At 41.8% G+C, this 21,582-nt stretch overlaps 1 long non-coding RNA gene across 1 annotated transcript in view; it reads left to right on the top strand.

The window, feature by feature from the left end:
* Positions 1-21,582, top strand: part of LOC122555355 (uncharacterized) — a 74,483-nt gene that overhangs the window by 33,604 nt on the left and 19,297 nt on the right. The window lies entirely within an intron of this gene.

Raw genomic sequence — 21,582 nt, 5'->3', positions numbered from 1 at the left:
GGGTGGAAAAAGAGGAATGGGTGTAGCATTGCTAATCAGAGAGTGCATCACAGCTACAGAAACGAAGGTTGTCGAGGAAGGTTTGTCTACTGAGTCAGTATGGGTGGAAGTTAGGAACTGTTAAAGGAGCAGTTGTTGTGAGTGATGTACAAATTTGTTCCTCTGAGACAGGCAAGAAGGTGTAAGATTAAGGAACCTTGGATGACGAGAACGGAGGCGCTTCTCGTCAAAAGGAAGAAGGCAGCTTATGTAAGGTGGAGGAAGCAAAGTTCTCGCACAGCATTGATGGGTACAGGCTTACTAGGAAGGAGCTCAGAAATGGACTGAGGAGAGCCAGGAGGCTTGGTGGGAAGGATTAGGGAGAACCCAAAGGCATTTTACTCATACGTGAGGAATAAGAGAATGATCAGGGAGAAGGTAGGGCCGATCAGGGATGGCAGAGGGAACTTGTGCGTGGAGTCTGAGCAGATAGGGGAAGCCCTAAATGAGTTTTTTGCTTTGGTTTTCACGAAGGAAAGGGACCTTGTTGTGAATGAGAACTTTGAGGAACTGGGATACAGGCTTGAACAGATCAAGATTGATGAAGTCGATGTGCTGGAAATTTTGGCAAACATTAAGATTGATAAGTCCCCAGGGCCAGACCAGATTTATCCTAGGTTGCTCTGGGAAGCAAGAAAGGAGGTTGCTAAGTCGTTGGTGAAGATCTTTGCTTCCTCACTCTCCACGGATGTTGTACCAGGGGATTGGAAGGAGGTGAATGTTATTCCTCTTTTCAAGAAGGGTAACAGGAAAATCCCTAGCAACTACAGACCAGTCAGTCTTACGTTTGTGGTTAGCATAGCTTTGGAAAGAATTTTGGGGGATAGAATTTATGACTATTTGGAAAAGCATGGTGTGATTAAAGGCAGTGTGATTTTGTGAGGGGTAGGTCATGCCTCACAAAACTTATTGAGTTCTTTAAGAAGGTGACAAGACAGATCGATGAAGGTCGAGCAGTAGATGTGGTGTATATGGACTTCAGCAAAGCATTTGATAAGGTAGGCTCATTCATAAAGTCAGGAGGTATGGGATACAGGGAGATTTGGCTGTCTGGATTCAGAATTGGTTGGCTGACAGAAGACAGAGAGTGGTTGTAGATGGAAAGTATTCTGCCTGGAGGTCAGTGGTGAGTGGCATCCTGCAGGGCTCTGTTCTTGGGCCTCTGCTCTTTGGAGTTTTCGAGGTCTATTGCAGGGTGCAGCGTGACACAGCCAAGATGCAGAGCTGGACTGAGAAATGTCAGATGCAGTTCGTCCTGGATAAATGCGAAGTGATGCATTTTGGAAGGTCGAACTTGAATGCTGAATATAGGATTAAAGACAGGATTCTTGGCAGTGTGGAGGAGCAGCAGGATCTTGGTGTTCAAGTACATAGATCCTTCAAAGTTGCCAACCAAGTGTCTCGGGTTGTTAAGAAAGCATTTGGTCTTTTGGCTTTCATCAACAGGGGGAATAGAGTTTAAGAGCTTTGAGGTTTTTCTGCAGCTCTACATAGCCATGGTGAGACCACACTTGGAATATTGTGTCCATTTCTGGTTGCCCTATTATTGGAAAGATGCGGAGGCTTTGGAGAAGGTGCAAAGAAGGTTTACCAGGATGCTGCCTGGACTGGAGGGCTTGTCTTATGAAGAGAGGTTGACTAAGCTTGGACTTTTCTCTCTGGAGAGAAGGAGGAGGAGAGGTGACCTGATTGAGGTATACAAGGTAATGAGAGGCATGGGTAGCGTCGATAACCAGAGACTTTTCCCCAGGGCAAGATTGACTGGCATGAGGGGTTATAGTTTTAAGGTGTTAGGAGAAAGGTATAGAGGAGATGTCAGAGGTTGGTTCTTTATGTAGAGAGTTGTGAATGCATGGAATGCGTTGCCAGCTGTGTTGGTGGAAGCAGAGTCATTAAGGACATTTTAAGTGACTGCTGGACGTGCACATCGACAGCAGTGAATTGAGAGGTGCGTAGGTTAGGTTATTTTGTTTTAGATTAGGAATAATTCTTGGCACAATATCGTGGGCCGAAGGGCCTGTTCTGTGCTGTACTTTTCTATGTTCTATAATTTCTTGAGCCCATGCAGTGGCATTTAGGTGTTTGTGTATCTGGATATCTAAATCCTTTGCTCCTCTACAGTTATTAATTCTTCACCATTAAGAAAATATTGCAACTTCTCTTGCATCCAAGAAAATAGTCCATGCCTGCAGCACTGTTACAGCATTGACTAACAGTGGGGAAACAAAGTCAAGATTTTTTAAAATTCATCAATGGGATGTGGGCTTTGCTGGCTGGGCCACTATTTATTGCCCTTGGAAAGGTTGTGATGAGCAGCCATCTTGAATTGCTGCCGTTCATTTGATGTAGGTAGTCCTTAGGGACCATGTACCTATTGTCATTGTCCTTTAGATCCTAGAGTGCATGGGTTTGAAGACACTGCTTAAGGAGTCTTGGTGAATTTCTGCAATGCATCTCACAGATGGTATACACTGCATTTACTCAGCATCAGCAGTGAAAGGACATAATGCTTTTGCTTCCCTAAAAGACGTTAGTGAATTCACTTTTTCTTTAACAACAATTAATAAGGCCATACGACAATAAGACATAGGAGTGGAAGTGAGGCCATTCGGCCCATCAAGTCCACTTGGCCATTCAATCATGCTTGATGGGCATTTCAACGTGACTTACCCGCACTCTCCCAGTATCCCTTAATTCCTTGCAAGATTAAAAATTTATCAATCTCTGCCTTGAAGACATTTAATATCTCAGCCTCCACTGCACTCCGTGGCAATGAATTCCACAGGCCCACCACTCTCTAGCTGAAGAAATGTCTCCCTATTTCCGTTCTAAATTGACCCTCTATAATTTTAAGGCTGTGCCCATGCGTCCCAATATCCCCACCTGATGGAAACAATTTCACAGCATCACCTTTTCTAAGCCACGCATTATCTTGTAAGTTTCTATTAGATCTCCCCTCAACCTTCTGAACTCTAATAAATACAATCCCAAGATCCTCAGCCATTCACCGTATGTTAGGTACTATTCCAAGGATTATCCATGTGAATCTACACTGGACATGCTCCAATGCCAGTATGTCCTTCCAAAACTGGACATAGTATTCTAAATGGGGCCTATCCAGAGCTTTATAATGACTCAGTAGCACATCGCTGCTTTTACATTCCAAACCTCTTGAGATAAATGACAACATTTCATTCACTTTCTTAACCATGGATTCGACCTGCAAGTCAACCTTTAGAGAATCCTGGACTAGCACTCCCAGATAACCTTTGTACTTCGGCTTTATGAATTTTCTCACCGTTTAGAAAATAGTCCATGCCTGTATTCTTTTTTCCAAATTGCAAGACCTCGCATTTGCTCACACTGAATTTCACCAGCCATTTCTTGGACCACTCTCCTAAACTTTCTAAATCTTTCTGCAGCCTCCCCACCTCCTCAGAAATACCTGCCTGTCCACCTAACTTTGTATCGTCAGCAAACTTCGCCAGAATGCCCCCAGTCCCTTCATCCAGATCATTAATATATAAAGTGAACTGTTGCACACCCAACACTGAACCCTGTGGGACACCACTTGTCACTAGCTGCCATTCCGAAAAAGAACCTTTTATCCCAACTCTTTGCCATCTGTCAGACAGCCAATCCTCAATTCATGTCGGTAGCTCACTTCGAACACCATGGGCCTTCACTTTACTCAGCAGCCTCCCGTGAGGCACATTATCAAAGGTCTTTTGGAAGTCTAGGTAGATAACATACTTGACGCTGCCCCTTGACTCTCTTTAATTGTTGGGATATTACTCATGCCTTCCACTGTGAAGACTGACACAAAGTATTTATTAAGTTCTTCAGCTGTTTCCTTATCTCCCATCACTAGCCTTCCTACATCAATTTGGAGCAGCCCAATTTCTACTTTTGCCTCTCATTTGTTTCTTAAGTATTAAAAGAAACTGTTACTGTCACTTCTAATATTACTGGCTAGCTTACCTTCATATTTGATCTTCTCCTTCCTTATTTCTCTCTTTGTTATCTTCTGTTTGTTTTTGTAGTTTTCACAATCTTCTGATTTCCCAGTGCTCTTGGCCACTTTATAGGCTGTCTCTTTTTCTATGATACATTTCATACGTTCCTTTGTAACGCATAGCTGTCTAATCCCCTCCTGAATAATCTTTCTTTCCTTTGGGATAAACCTCTGTACTTTGTCCTCAATTACACCCAGAAACTCCTGCCATTGTCTTCTCCACTAGGCTCTGCTTCCAGTCAATTTTCGTCAGTTCCTCTCTCATGCCCCTGTAAGTACCTTTACTTAACTGTAACACCATTACATCTGATTTTGCCTTCTCTCTTTTAAATTGCAGACTGAACTCTACATATTATGATCACGTCCTCCTAAGTGTTCCCTTACTTTAAGATGTTTTATAAAGTCTGGCTCATTACATAGCACTAAGTCCAGAATAGCCTGCTCTCTTGTGGGCTCTATCACAAGCTGTTCCAAAAAGCCATCCTGTAAGCATTCCATGAATTCCCTTTCTTTGGATCCACCGGCAACATTATTCTCCCAGTCCACCTGCATATTGAAGTCTGCCATGATCACCATGACCTTGCCTTTTTGACATGCCCTATCTATTTCCCGGTACACCTTGCACTGCTGGTCCTGACCACTGCTGGGAGGACTGTACGTAACTCCCATTATGGCTTTTTTGCCTTTGTGGTTTCTCAACTCCACCCACACAGACTCCACGTCATCTAAGCCTATGTCATTCAGTAATAATTATCAGGGAAATTCCAGATTTTATTGAATTCAAATTTAAGTATCTGCTATGGTAGATTTCAAACTCAGGTTCCCAGGAAGTTACCTGGGCCTCTGAATTCCTAGTCTTGTGATGATACCACTATGCTATCATCATCCCTTCCTTCACTTCTTTATAGACGTGAGGAAAAGAATCAAAGACAAAGTAGGAGAACATTATTGCAGATGCTGGAATCTATACTGAAACCACAATGGGTCAGACAGTATCCATGGAGAGAGAGCAAGCTAACCAGTGTTCACAACTGCACTGAACTATTCATCATAATTGCTACTTCTGAACCTCCACATAACCTAGAATTTATCCGAAGCACTAACACTAGCACTTAGTTGCCTTCTAATCCCTACAACTTCTTCCTGAGTTCCTATGGCATACACCCCTGCATCTGCTCTTGACTTTTCACTGAGTCCCTCCAACCACACAGACTCAACATTGTTTCAGTTACCTTTTCATCACACCTTTTAATGTGTGATATGTTTTATTTATTGTCCCCATTTTCTCTGGCACTGCAATTCAACTTGGACAAGTATGGGGATATTTGTGGAGGAAGGGGAAAAGTGTTCCTCTGATATTTGAAAAAATAGGAGCAATGTAAGACAGAAAGGACATGACTAAAAAGAAAACGTGGGAGCTGAGATCCAGAAGCAATAAACAAGATATTAACGAGAGACTGCAAGTAGCAATGGGACTCTTGAATCAGTGCATTCCAAACTATAATATCAGTTGGCATGGGAGTGAACTAATAAAGAGTAGAAATGTAAGTGCAAGAACTCATGTCTGTACAATTAATATCATATCACAAATACACCACCCCTTCACACATAGAAATACAACACTGTAGATACTGGAAATTTTAATTAGAAACTAAAAATCTTGGAAGTGTTCATGGGCGGCACGGTGGCACAGTGGTTAGCACTGCTGCCTCACAGCGCCAGAGACCCGGGTTCAATTCCCGCCTCAGGCGACTGACTGTGTGGAGTTTGCACGTTCTCCCCGTGTCTGTGTGGGTTTCCTCCGGGTGCTCCGGTTTCCTCCCACAGTCCAAAGATGTGCAGGTCAGGTGAATTGGCCAAGCTAAATTGCCCGTAGTGTTAGGTAAGGGGTAAATATAGGGGTATGGGTGGGTTGCGCTTCGGCGGGGCGGTGTGGACTTGTTGGGCCGAAGGGCCTGTTTCCACACTGTAAGTAATCTAATCTAATCTAATCTATCTAATCTAATCTAATGTAAGTAATCTAATCTAATCTAATCTAATCAGATCAGGCAACATCTGTATAGAGAGAATCAGTTAGCATTATCCCTTTAACAATGCGTGTGAACTCTAACAAGTATAAAAGATACCTCAAATTGTCTCAATAATGTAGGTTACATTCAGAACGCAAGAATATGGAAAAAGCTATCAAGCTGACCCTTTATGTCTGTCGCCCTACAATTCATCCTTTTCATCTTGGATTCTACATTTCACTCTATATGTTTTGTGGGAGAGTTTTTCAAGTTTTGAACACCTTCAATCAACTCCACCATCTTTTGTAGTTAATAAAGAGAATGCGTAAGGGCCAATGGTGGACAGAAATATTTAAGAGTGACTTTAAGTCAGTGTCTAGAAAGTGGAGTCTCAGGTAGATAGGATAGTGAAGCAGGCGCTTGGTCAGCTAGCCTTTATTTCTCAGTGCATTGAGTTGGGAGGTCATTAATTCGGCTTTTTGAGTATTGAGTGAAATTCTGATCTGCCTCCTATAGGAAGAATGTTATAAAACTTGAAAGGATTCAGAAAAGATTTATGAGGATCTTGCCAGAGTTGACGGGTTTGAGCTATAGGGAGAGGCTGAATTGACTGGGGCTATATTCCCTGGAGCATCAAAAGGCTGAGGGGTGACCTTATAGAGATTCATAAAATCATGAGGAGCATGGATTGGGTGAAGAGCCAAGATCTTTTCCCAGGGTGGGGGAATCCAAAACTAGACATCATAGGTTTAAGGTGAGGTTGGAAAGATATAAAAGAGACCTAAGGGGCAACTGGTGCTGCTTGTATGGAATGAGCTGCCAGAGGAAGTGGTAGAGGCTGGTACAATTACAACAATTAAAAGGCATTTAGATGGGCATATAAAAGTAAAGGTTTAGAGGCATATGGGCCAAATGCTGGCAAATGGACTTGGTTTTATATCAGATATCTGGTCGGCTTGGACGAATTGCACCAACAGTTCTGTTTCCCTGCTGTATATCTCAATGACTCTATGACTCTAATAACAAAAAGGAGAAAAGCAAGACCTAACCTGATTCTTATACCTCTGTTTACAAATTGCAAATGAGAAAGTTCATATGCATCTGGCAGTATGGTACCACTCATTCGGGAAGCCACTCTCTGTTTTCTATTAAAGCTGCAAGTAATCAATCATTTGTTGGTATGTATCTTGCAAAGTACTTTGATGGGAATCCAATCATTGTTCTTGCAAAACATAAAAATAAGTCCACACTGCCCATATTCACCCTACCCTGGTTAGCTTCAAATGCAAAGCTTGGGTTCAGATCACAGCCATCCTGGGGAAAAGAGAAGTTATAACAATAGGGACCTTTGTACAGTGCTGTTCAAATCTGTACAGCAGATGACATTTTATTCACTTACGAGATTTTTGATAGTTCATGACTAACTAGCTCTCTTTCATTGGAGATTTTCTTATGAAAACAGAGCTTGTTACAACTTCCATGGGCTCATGGTCTAACCACATCAGTTAATTACAGTTTGTTCCTTTATTGATTAGTAAGAAGCCAAAAAGTCTTTTCTTTTGTATAAAAGCCAATTGCAGCCAATCTTGCTTGCTTCACACAGAAAAATAATGCTATGACTAAAATCTAATCTTAAATCTCTATTGTTATTTAAGTCCATCAATGAAACACTGCATTAATTTTAACTTTAATAAGCTAGGTACACTCCACCAATCATCCCTGCAGCTTTCATTATTAAAACTGAGAAAATAACTAACCACCAACTCTTTCTAAATGCAATTCCCTGGAACTAGCCATTGGAATACATATTAGGTTGCGTGCTCACCCAAAAACAAATAAAGTTGGGATGATAGAAAGAAAGCATTGGGAGGGCTCATAAACTCTGGTGAAACAGATAGAGAAATATGGTAAAGGCAGATAAAATAACAATGGTACAGCATCTGCAGTCCTCACTTTCTCCTAGAGAGAATTATATGTATAACATAGTCAAAAGTTTAGATAAAGTTATTTTAGTCAAAACCATCAAATTTCCATTTCACTTCAATTCTAAAGTAGAGCTATACTGGACTTGAAGCATAATTTCTGTTTCTCTCTCCTCAGATCTGCCAGATGTGTTGAGTTTCTCCAGCACCTTCCTTTTTTTATTTTAATGGAATCTGTGCAAATCCAATAGTCACTCCAGTTAATAACATGTGTCTCTGTCTAAACGGAATTACAGAACTGCTACAGTGCAGAAGAGGGTAATTTGGCCCATTGTGTCTGTACTAGCTCTCTAAATGACCAAAAACAGAAATTTCTGGAGAAACTCAGCAGGTCTAACAGCATCTGCGGAGAGAAAATAGAGTTAATGTTTTGAGTCCAGTGACCCTTCTCCAGAATCGTTGATCCAACCTTCTGAAGAACAGTCACTGGGCACAAATGCTGCTAAACCTGTTGACTTTCTCAAGCAATTTCTGTTTTTGTTTCAGGTTTCCAGCATCCTCAGTTCTTTGTTTGCTTATTTTAGTTGCTTAATGAGCATCTCACTTAATGTAATTCTCCTGCCTTCTCCCTCTAACTCTGAAAATTGTTCCTTCTCAAATAACTATCTAGTTCACTTTTGAATACCACAATTCAGCCTGCCCCCACCACACAGTCTAGCAGTGTATTCCAATGTACTATCATGAAAAAGCTTTCTCTCATTCCAGTTTGGCTTATTTTCTCATTACATTAAATGTGGGCCCATTTGTTCGTGATCCTTTCACAAGTGGAAACATTTTTCCCTACTTATTCTGACCAGAGTCCATCATGATTTTGAATCCTTCTATCTGATTTCCTCTCTTTTCCAAGGCAAACAATCCCAAATCTTGTTGATCATTATAACTAAAATTTCTCATCCCAGAACTATTTTTGTAAATCTGTTCTGCACTTGCTGTAACCTTCTCTAAAGTATGGCAGTTAGTACTGGATGCAGTACTCCAGCTGAGGCCAAACTAATGTCTTGTACAAGTTCATATATTCTAATGTCCTATTAATAAAACCTTAGATACTGCATGCTTTATTAACTGCTCTCTCAACCAGTTCTGCCTCCTTCAAAGACCTATGAATATATAGAATCAGAACTCTTTGCTTCTGTACTCTCTTTAGAATAGTATCCTTTGTTTTATACTGTCTCTCCATTTATTTCCTATCAAAATATGTCACCTTACAGATCTTAGAGTTAAACTTCATTGACCATCTATCCAACCACTCCAACAATTTATCTATATCCTTTCAAAGTTCTACATTATACTCCTGAAAGTTTACAATGCTTCAAGTTTCATATCATCCACAAATTTTGAAATCATGCCCTGTACCCTAAGATCTCAATCATTAATATACATTAGCAAAAGTAAGGGTTCGAACAGTGATCCCTGGCGAACTCCACTACAGACCTTCTCTCAACCTGAAAAATATCCATTAACCACTACACTTAGTTTCCTGTAGCTCAGTAATGCATGGTGCTACAGGCCTGGTTATTTGACAATTTGTAACTTTGCTCACAGGTCTGTTGTTTGGCACTACATCAAATGTCTTCCAGAAGTCTAACCATATATCAATTGGCCTCATCTGCTAACTCTTCAAAATCTTCTATAAGTGAATTGAACATTGAACATGCTGGCTCACCTCAGTTAACCTGTATTGGTCCATTTGACTATTAATTTTGTCACAGATTATTACTTCATAATGTATTCCATCACTGGGTTTGGTGTCACTGGTCTACAGTTGTTTGGCTTATCTTTACAACTTTTACTGAACAAGAGCGTAATGTTTGCAATTCTCCAGTTCTCCAGGACCACTAACAGGTTTAGGAAAGACTGAAAGTTTATTCCTAGTGCATCTACAATTTCCACTCCCATTTCCCTTAGAATTCTTGAATTCTATGATCCTGGTGTGCTTTCACCTTTAGGTATATACAGCTGACCAATCTCTCCTCTTTATCTCTTAAACCCAGAACAATCTAGAGCCAGATATGCTTGAACTCATCAAAGTGATCAATACTGCAGAAGTGCGTACTGCAGATGTGGGGTGGAGAGATAAATTGGAGCGGGGTGGGGCTGGGGAGAAGATAGCTGAGAATGGCACGGGCGGCACGGTGGCACAGTGCTGCCTCACAGCGCCAGAGACCCGGGTTCAATTCCCGCCTCAGGCGACTGACTGTGTGGAGTTTGCACATTCTCCCCGTGTCTGCGTGGGTTTCCTCCGGGTGCTCCGGTTTCCTCCCACAGTCCAAAGATGTACAGGTCAGGTGAATTGGCCATGCTAAATTGCCCGTGGTGTTATGTAAGGGGTAGATGTAAGGGTAGGGGTATGGGTGGGTTGTGCTTCGGCGGGGCGGTGTGGACTTGTTGGGCCGAAGGGCCTGTTTCCACACTGTAAGTAATCTAATCTAATCTAATCTAATCTAATCTAAAATGTGATAGGTGGATGGAGATGGGGGCAATGGTGATAGGTCAGAGAAGAGGGTGGTGCAGATAGGTGGGAAGGAAGATGCACAGATGGGACAGGTCATGAGGATAGTGCTGAGCTGGAAGGTTGGAACTGGGGTAAGGTGAGGGGACAGGAAATGGGGAAACTGGTAAAGTCCACATTGATGCTCTGGGGTTGAAGTGTCCCGAGGCAAAGATGAGGCGTTCTTCCTCCAGGCGTCGGGTGGTGAGGTGGTGGCAATGGAGGAGGCCCAGGACCTGCATGTCCTCAGCCTCATATTGTTCATTACTAATAGTTCAGGCCCAGGTCCTCTCTGAACCTCACAAATATGACTCACAGGGAAACCATCAGGTGAGAAATGCCGAGATTGGACAGGAATGCCATTGGGTAGAATTTGCGAAATAGCAGTTGGGATTAAAGAGGAAACTATTATCTTTCTGCCTGATTGCAAGTCTCATGAATCCTGTCCTGAGTAGAAGCAGAGAATGAATTACCAAAGTGGCTGTCATGTTTCTAACTTTGTTCACTTCTGATCAAATAATCTGTCAACTACTCAATTCACAGGTAATGGGTAGTCACCTGGGCAAGGTGCCTGGCAGATTTATTCAACCAAGAAGGCACCACAGAAATAAAATACAGGGTGGGAGTGTTGGGGGTGGAATTAGACAGGAAACCGTAAGCAATAACATGCAGTATCTATTGAATTATCCTGTAACATTAATGTAGCTAAGAATTAATATTTTAGAAAAAGGGCCATACTATATTCAGTTTACTTTCTAAAACAGAGAGAAATGCAATTATGTTGTCTCATTCATGAGCTCAAACTATCTCAGAGCACTTTACAACCAATCAGAGTAGGCCAGTATTTTTTCACAAAGGCAAATAGTCCCCACCGACCAGCTGTAAAGCCAGTGATTACTCTGCTGGTATAATAAATCACGATTTTATTTCATGGATTTTACAGTCTTTGTGCAGTTAACTGCCCGTGGTCATGGCTTCCACAACAGAGTTTCTCTGACAGCCTCACTGTGTGGTGTGGGCACCCGTCATGGCAACAGCAGGATAAGGCCCCTAGCTGGCCATTAATTGGCTGAAAGGATTTCAGTTGGCCCAAAGGCCCATCACGATTTTACATCCTCTTCCTGCCTGCCAGCCCAATTCTGGGGTGGCATAAAATTGCACTGGTAGTAATGCCAGAATGATAGATTGGTACAGTATAAATCACTCAGTTTTCCAGTTGTAACTTAGCTATTAATTTTACACTGAGCCTTACAGCTATTAGAATTCAACCAGTCCAGTGCCTTTAAGCTCATGTGCTTTGATTGATCGGAATGTAAGGTCCCTGTTATTTGACTTGTGGCTGATATTCATAGGAAGTCACTCAGGTTGATCCAATTGGCAGTCATTAGCTAAATTTGTCATGCCAGTAAACTTGACCAACCTAAATAACTCAAGTTTTATTGTAGTCAATGGGGCTAGGGAAAACATCCGAAAGTGCCTGTAGCATTGGTCACTGAGACATCCTCAGCTGCTTCATAAAGAATGTGAAAAGTCGTAAATTGCCTCATGATCTCAGTATGCTGTGGATGTGTTTTGTAGGAAGAATTACAGAAGTAGTGTAATGAACAATGAATTGTTGCTTTCACTGTTTGAAGAATCCACAAAAGGCTATAAATCTTAAATGTTCTGCATAGTTAACATGTAGTACAGGCTCAGCTGACTCACTGAATTGAAATCACCAGGAGTTTGTTTCCAGTACAGACCAGACAGTAACAGTTGATTGATAAACAGTCCTGCTCACCTTTGTCCTTTCTTTGCCTTAAACCTTCCTGATACTTAATTTGTATTTTTCACATTTTCTGCATCACACTGCTTTGCCACAATTTTATTTTACAGTCTGCCACTTTGCCTTGAGCTTATCATTTTGGTTTTCTCAGGAGAAACAGTAGAAGTGATTGAACTTTTCTCAATAGCAATGAATCAGGCATGGAGTATGACAAGTCCCACTGGGGCAGGATAGGGCATGTACAACTTCCTTTTGTATTCCAAGGGCAATGTTGCTTTTCTCCCCTTTGGCAGCTAGGTTTGAGCCAAGTCACCAAGATCTCAAATTCTGATTGTTAAAAGGGAAATGATATGCAGCTCTGTTCTTTTGGCTTCAGCTGAACTAAAGACACAAGGCAGGAGTATGATACAACACTCCCAACTTGTCTAAATGAATGCAATACCAATAACATTTAAGAGACTTGATACCATCTTGGGAAAAACAGCCTGATTGATTGGCAGCCCATTCGCCACCATAAGCATTTGACGCACAGTGCTAGCAGACTGTACCATCTACAAGATGCGATTCAACTAATAAACAATGTTTCTGTATTACACAAGCCCCACTGCGAGCATTATTAGTATCTTAATTAGTATCTCTGGTGTCATGACAATGGATCAGAATTGCTTAGGGATATCTTGAACTTTTGAACAAGATGTTTTAAAAACAAAGTCAACAAGCCAGTAAAAGATGTTGAACTGCAGAAGGTTGCCAATAAAGTACCATTGAATGCACTGACTGCTGAAAGATTCTGTGTATGAACCCCTGAAAAGTCACACCTTGTAGGGCACTGAAGAAGATTTAACAAGCGAGACTTCAAACAGCAGAAATGCAAGGCAATAATTTTATACAAATATCTTAAGCTTTTCAAAAGTCTCCTTACAAAGCTCTCTTTCTGCTTTTCCCTTTCTAGTGACCCTTTCATGTTCCTGCACAAGACACCATTTACAGCTTATGTCTGAGCCCTGTTTCCTATGATCTAAGGCAATGTTTGTTCCATCCAACATGAGCTTTTTGTCTTTCATTTCCACTGTATATGATTCATGGATGACTGAATATCAAAGTCATCTGTGAAAAGATTTAGGGACGATGATCACAACCCAAAACAATGAATTACGAAACAATAAATTATGGTGTGACTGCCTTGTAGGCATTTGATTTCCAATAAGTTGTTCCTCAAATAAGAATGTTACAAAAACAAATCACATGTCATAGTATGCCATATATTGAAAACCATCCATCTGCCTAATACCACACCTTCACCATTTATCTGCTGGATGAGCCTTTCTGGGGTTAGAGCATCATTGTCACATCTTATTTCTGTGCTCCAGGTCCACAATTTTGCATTCTCCTCCTCTTCCCTGCATTCCCATTATTTTGAAATCAAGACTCATTAATCCATCTTCTTCTTGTCCCAGCAACTCAGAATTCTAAGTTCATTCGTTCCTAAGCTTTCCCTTCCCCCAGCAATCTAAAAGACATGAAAAGACCAGCAAAAACTAATTAGTTCTGTTACATTGTGAAGATGTAGGAATTGTAACAAAGTCAGTGCTAACAACCAATACTTAGTTACCCTTGAGCAGGCAATGGTGGGCCTTCTTCTCTGGAGCATTTCAAAGATAGCAGTCCATTCTGGGATATCCCAGTAAAGTGAACTGTTCTTGGGATGGCAAGTGGAGAATGGGGCTAGAATCAGATGCTGCCACAGGGAACAATAAAATAGCTCAGTAAGGAAGAGGATTTGGTAAATGAAGTGAGGAAACCCGCAGACTGAAACCCTCCATGAAACTTGGTGAAACATGACTCTTGGCCAAAAGAATATGAGATTTAGCCCAATGTGTTTGCTGCCTTTGTCCTTTGAGGTGCCGTGGTCTCTCTGTTGACATGGTGCTGCCAAATAAATTTTGGCAACTTGCTTCTGCATTCTGCAGGTAGCACACATTGCAGCCAAGATAACCTGATGGTCAAGAGAATGCAAGTGGTGGGCCTAATGCAAGTGGTGGGCCAAGAGTTTGCCCCTGTTAATTACTGTACCTTCAGCTCAAGAAATGAAGAAACCACAACCCAAGAAATGTACTGGTGGCACTCAATGAATTGTGCAGTTCTGTTACATCAACTGGGTCAGCCCTTTAAGGGAATTAGTGTGTGACAGGTTCATTTGATTCAAAGGAGAGAAATAAGAAAAGGGAGGAGAAGCATAGATTTTGTTCTTGAACCTCCTGTTTTTGCAAAGTAGATTATATGTGGAATTAATCGTCCTCCCTAACATCTCATCTGTAAATCTAAATTGACAGTCACAAGATTTCATTTTGATGTGTGAATGTCAATATCTAAAACACAATTGTTTCTCAGCTTTATCTCCATAGTGATCAGCAGTGTGGAACAGTGCCTGACTTCAACGGCACAAGAAAGGGAATCAGTCTGATGAACACCTGCTTCTGCCACTAAAATTGTCACAATATTGAGCTGTTAAGTAAACTGGATGAATTGGCAAACATTTGTAATGCCTCCAAACACTTAGATTACAGATTTTAATGCATTGATGGCTGCACAATACACAAGCGATTATGTTCTTTTGAAAAAAAAGCCTGCATTTCACAATCTCACAACATCCAAAGTGCTTCAGAGCCAATTGAGTATTTCTGAAATGAAGTCACTATTCTAATACAGGACATGCAGAACAATCTTTCCTATGACTGGGTTGGACAAGGGGTGGCTATCAGTTTCTCTTCTATTTGGCTCATTTACAAAGATTTCTACTTTTAACCTTAATGTCTTTCATCTCTGATAAATATAGACACAATTATATAAACATTTATTGGTTCATAATGTCAAGCAATCAAGCATAAATGTATCACTAATGCTGTTAGTTCTAAAGGTCAAAGACCTAGAAATTTAACAGAATATTGTAGCAAGCTGATGAAACAGGATACGGTCCGAGACTAAAGCACAATTCAAAATCAAACAGGTCAACTTTACCTTCGAGGATAGCAAATGACAAAGCACACTGGCTGATTACCTGTATACAAGACAAAGAGAAAGCCATCATTTTGAGGTACCTCACTTGCTCAAACTAGGAACCAGAATAGGCCACTCAGCCCTTTAAGCCTGCTCTACCATTTAATAAGATCAAGGTTGATCTGATTTTAACTTCAACTCTCTAAGAAAGCAATGGAATGGTTTTTATGTCAAGATGACTGGAGCATAAGAATGCAGACATTATGCTGCAGTTATACAAAACCCTGGTTAGACCCTACTCGGAGTATTGTGAGCAGACCTCAGCACCACACCTTCGGAAGGATACAGTGAAGGAAGTAGGTCAACAAGAATGGTACCTGGATTTCAGAGGTTAAGCTATGAGGAAGACATTGTAAAAATTAGGCCTGTATACTCTGGAATTTAGAAGGTTAAGGAGCGATCTGATTGAAATCTTCAAGATATTGGCATGGAAACACAGGATAAAGAAAGATGAACTAATTCCACTTGTTGGAGAATCTAGAACTGGGGGGGCATAGTCTAAGAATTGGCACTTGACCATTCAGGAGAGATATTAGGAAGCACTGCTACACACAATGGGTGATAGATCTTTAGAACACTGTTCCACAAATGGCAGTGAATGCAGGATCATTGTTAATTGTATGATCATTCTTAATTTTGATAAGTGTGTACAAGAAAATTTTCTGATTCAGTATGTGGATGTATAGAGAAGGTGCAAAACTTGACCTACTCTTGGGAAATAAGCCAGGACAGCTGACTGAGGTATCAGTGGGGGAGCACTTTGGGGCCAGCAACCATAATTCTATTAGATTTAAAATCGTGATGGAAACGGATAGACCAGATCTAAAAGTTGAAGTTCTAAATTGGAGAAAGGCCAAATTTGGTATTAGGCAAGAACTTTTGAAAGCTGATTGGAGGCAGATGTTCGCAGGTAAAGGGAGAGCTGGATAATGGGAAACCTTCAGAAATGAGATAACGAGAATCCAGAGAAAGTATATTCCTGTCAGGGTGAAAGGAAAGGCTGGTAGGTATAGGGAATGCTGGATGACTAAAGAAATTGAGGGTTTGGTTAAGAAAAAGAAGGAAGCATATGTAAGATATAGACAGGATAGACCGAGTGAATCCTTAGAAGAGTATAAAGAAAGTAGGAGTATATTTAAGAGGGAAATCAGGAGGGCAAAACGGGGACATGAGATAGCTTTGGCAAATAGAATTAAGGAGAATCCAAAGGGTTTTTACAAATACATTAAGGACAAAAGGGTAATGAGGGAGAGGATAGGGCCCCTCAAAGATCAGCAAGGCAGCCTTTGTGTGGAGCTGCAGAAATTGGGGGAGATACTAAACGAGTAGTTTGCATCAGTATTTACTGTGGAAAAGAATATGGAAGATATTGAATGTAGGGAAATAGATGGTGACATCTTGCAAAATGTCCATATTACAGAGAAGGAAATACTGGATGTCTTGAAATGCATACAGGTGGATAAATCCCCAGGACCTGATCAGGTGTTCCCTAGAACTCTGTGGAAAGCTAGAGAAGTGATTGCTGGATCTCTTGCTGAGATATTTGTATCATTGATAGTCACAGGTGAGGTGCTGGAAGACTGGAGTTGGCTAAAGTGGTGCCACTCTTTAAGAAGGGTAGTAAGGACAAGCCAGGGAACTACAAACTAGTGCGCCTGATCTTGGTTGTGGGCACGTTGTTGGAGGGAATCCTGAGAGACAGGATGTACATGTATTTGGAAAGGCAAGGACTGATTAGGAATAGTCAACGTGACTTTGTGCGTGGGAAATCATATCTTGATTGAGTTTTTTGAAGAAGTAACAAAGAGGATTGATGAGGGCAGAGTGGTAGATGTGACCTATATGGACTTCAGTAAGGCATTCGACAAGGTTCCACATGGGAGACTGATTAGCAAGGTTATATCTCATGGAATACAGGGAGAATTAGCCATTTGGATACAGAACTGGCTCAAAGGTAGAAGACAGGGGACCCTCCCAACTTCTGTCGTGACACTACATATTTCTTACAGAAACTCAGCACCCACGGACCAGTCAAATCAGGAACATTTCTCGTCACAATGGACATTTCCGCACTCTACACCAGCATCCCCCACAATGACGGCATCGTGGCAACAGCCTCATTACTCAACACCAACAATTGCCAGTCTCCGAGCACAGTCCTACAACTCATCCGCTTTATCCTTGATTACAACTTCTTCACCTTTGACAGCCAGTTCTTAATCCAGACACACGGAACAACCTTGGGGACCAAATTTGCACCCCGATATGCCGACATTTTCATGCACAGGTTTAAATAAGACTTCTTCTCTATACAAGACCTCCAACCAACACTATACACCAGGTACATTGACAACATTTTTTTCCTCTGGACCCATGGAGAGGAATCACTGATAAAATTACACAGTGATATCAACAAGTTTCATCCCATCATCAAACTCACCATGGACTACTCTCTACTATCTGTCTCATTCTTGGATACATGCATCTCCTTCAAGGATGGGTACCTCAGCACCTCACTTTACCGCAAACCCACAGATAACCTCACAATGCTACACTTCCCCAGCTTCCATCCTCTATGGACAAGCTCGACACATACACAGGATCTGTTCAGATGAGGAGGAACATGACGGGCACTTGGAAGTACTCAGGGATGCCCTCATAAGAATGGGATACGATGCTCAACTCATCACCCGCCAGTTTCGGTGTGCCACAGCGAGGAACCGTAATGATCTTCTCAGGAGACAGGCATGAGCTGCAACAGACAGGGTACCCTTCATTGTCCAGTACTTCTCAGGAGCCGAAAAACTACGCCATGTTCTTCGCGGCCGGCAACACATTATCAATGAGGATGAGCACCTCACCAAGACCTTCTTCACACCTCCACTTCTCGCCTTTAAACAACCACCAAACCTCAAACAGATCATTGTTCATAGCAAACTGCCTGGGTTTCAGGACACTACCATACAACCTTGTCACGGTAGATGCTGCAAGACTTGTCAGAATGTCAACACAGATACCACCATTACGCTTGGGGACACCTTCCACCATGTGTGTGGCAGGTACTAATGTATCTCAGCCAACGTTGTCTATCTCATAACGCCCTGAGGCATGGTATATTGGCAAGACCAAGCAGAGGCTACGGCAACGGATGAATGGACACCGCACAACACCCAACAGACAAGAGTGTTCCCTCCCAGTCGGAGAACACTTCAGGGGTCCGGGACATTCGACCTCGGGCCTTTGGGTGACCATCCTCCAAGGCAGACTTTGGGACAGGCAACAATGCAAAGTGGCTGAGCAGAGGCTGATAGCCAAGTTCTGTACCCATGGGGATGGCCTCAACCAGGACCTTGGATTCATGTCATACTACAGGTGACCCCATTGCAATACACACACACACATAGGTTTATGGGGTGAATTTGTACTTGCAGAATTACATTTTACTTTGCTCAAAACCTGTATGAATCCATGTAAGATTCTATAAATCTGTTTTTTATGTTAGATTCAGTCTGACCATTGTGCCACAGATAGCCTCACACAAGCAAGTTAACACCTTCAATAAATTATCTAGGCCAACATGACTCCAATTGTTAAAGTTCACTTGAGAATGTAACTTTTAAAAAAAGTTTTGCAATTTACATATTAAAGAACTGAAATGAACATGGTCATTCTAAAAGATGAGAGGCTTAACAAACAATCCAGGTCTTATTCAATATATAATTTCAGTTACATCATACTGTAAACTTTTGCTTTAAATTCTCCAGAACCACCTGATGAAGGAGCGGCGCTCCAAAAGCTAGTATTTCCAAATAAACCTGTTGGACTATAACCTGGTGTTGCATGATTTTTACCTTTGTACACCCCAGTCCAACACCAGAGTCTGCAAATCGTGTTCACTCGCATACATATCCATAACCCTTTGTTGGCAGGTTCCTTACGTTCTCTTCACAACCCACTTTTACGCCTATATTTTTCATCAGCAACTTTAATTACCATATCTTCAGTCCCTTCATCTAAATCATTTATATAAATTGACAAGGCACCATATCAGAGGTTATAGCGGAAAATATGTTGAGGCTAACATATTGGCACGGATATAAGATTGGCTGGCTAACAGGAATAGACAGTCAGAACAAATGGGTCTTTTTCAGGCTGGCAAAGTGATGCCACAAGTGGTGTGCCACACAGGGCTTAGGACTGGGGCCTCAACTCTTGACAATTTATATAAATGATTTGAATAAAGGGACTGAAGGTATGGTAATTAAAGTTGCTGAGAAAGACTGTGGCCTTCTAATATCAGATTTTTCCAGCAAGATGATGCAACTTTGTACCTGTGGGCCTAACGAAAATAGTTGCAAACTTCTCGGCTTGGTAGCATTGCCATTGGGACCTGTTATAGCCATCAACAGTAAAGGTCAGAAAGGATGAAATAAATGAAGGATTGTACATTTGGAGATGAAGCAAAACAAGATTATAGGATTACATAAGGTATTTGGCACAGAAACAGGTCATTTGGATCAACCAGACCATGCCAATGTTTGTACACCTCTCAGGCCTCCTTCCATCTTTTCCTCATCTAAATGTACTATTAATAATCTTCTATTCACTCCTTCCTTATAGATATTTTATGACCAACGTGTTCTGAGATGATACAACACACTATTGCAGCCAGTGGGACTTGAACCCAGCCTCCTGGTCCAGAGAAATATTTTGAATCAACCTGTTCGTATATAATATGACACATTACCAGCACAAGGAGACTTAAACTCACATCTTCTAAACTACTACCATTGCAACCTAACGGTCCTCCATAATAGATACTTTCTAATCAACCTATTCTGACTTGTTTTTACACACATCTGGAGCAGCTGGGACTTTAACCCAGGATTCCCTCCTCAGACATAGGGATACACCACAAGAGCCCAAAATATTTGACAGCACTTTTTTGACAGCATTTATAAGCCGAGGCATGCCCCTCACATCTATCTTGTTTTTTCGCGTTTTCCCTGAAATGCAGCTATATCATTTATTTCAATGACTCCCTGTGACAATGAGGCTGGAGATTAGCACACTCCTGGTGCAGAATCTCTTTTCAGTTGCCTCTTAGATTGTTTAGTGCTGCAGTATTCTTCACCTCTCACCTGTTCTTATAGCCACTCTGTTTATGTGACATATCCAGTTGGGGTTTCTGGTCAATGGTAGCCATTAGGATGTTGATAGTGGAGGAGTCAGTGATAGTAACACCATTGAATGTCAAGGGTCAGTGATTAGATTGTCTCTTATTGGTGATGGTCATAGCTTGGCATTTGTGTAGCACAAAGCTTTCTTGCCAGCTGTCAGCCCAACTCCAGATATTGTTGCATTTGAACGTGGACTACTTCAATAATATTGAAAATGTGGTTCTCACTTACAGGAGAACCATTGAGAAACCTGAATTGTTTCCACGGGTGTGGCCCAAATTGAATTCCACTCAATTCTACTCCCTGAGGGCTGCTAGCCAACATTGCTAACAGTGCCATGAGGAGCAGGAGTTACTCCATAAGGAATCATCGGTGAATCCCTGGTCTTGTATGAGTGAGGTGGGATCATGGGAGGAGGAAATCTTAATATGGGGGGGTCATGGGGGCTTGGAGGCAAAAGCAGAGGTGTGGCTTTCAATAATCTCCTGTATTCTAAATATTGGGTCTCTTAATCAGGCACTGACTGCTTGACATAAGAGATGATTTCAGTGGGTCATGCAGTCTTCAGGAGACATGGAAATACCATGCAACTGCTATTTAATCCCTGTGTCAACACTAAGTTCTTGTAGACTCATGGATAATTGGTGTCAGTGCGCTCATTAATGAGCCTGACTGACATTCCATGTCAAGTGGATGAGTTCCCTTTTTGCTTCTAACCTAATCACAGGAGGATTCTCTCTTGTTAGCATATTGAAGTTTGGCCGTTCCATGGTGAAATGTTCCCAGTAGCCATTTTTCCTGCTGCAAAGGGCTGCATTACGGGCAGCACGGTGGCACAGCGCCAGAGACCTGGGTTCAATTCCCTCCTCAGGCAACTGACTGTGTGGAGTTTGCACGTTCTCCCTGTGTCTGCGTGGGTTTCCTCCGGGTGCTCCGGTTTCCTCCCACAGTCCAAAGATGTGCAGGTCAGGTGAATTGGCCATGCTGAATTGCCCGTAGTGTTAGGTAAGGGGCAAATGTAGGGATATGGCTGGGTTGCGCTTCGGC

The sequence above is a fragment of the Chiloscyllium plagiosum genome, unplaced genomic scaffold (genome assembly GCF_037043375.1).
Source record: "Chiloscyllium plagiosum isolate Xiang-an unplaced genomic scaffold, Cpla_swu_hap1 HiC_scaffold_12, whole genome shotgun sequence".
Taxonomy (NCBI): domain Eukaryota; kingdom Metazoa; phylum Chordata; class Chondrichthyes; order Orectolobiformes; family Hemiscylliidae; genus Chiloscyllium; species Chiloscyllium plagiosum.
Note: the sequence above shows the minus strand (reverse complement) of the source record. Positions and strands in the feature narration are given on the sequence as shown.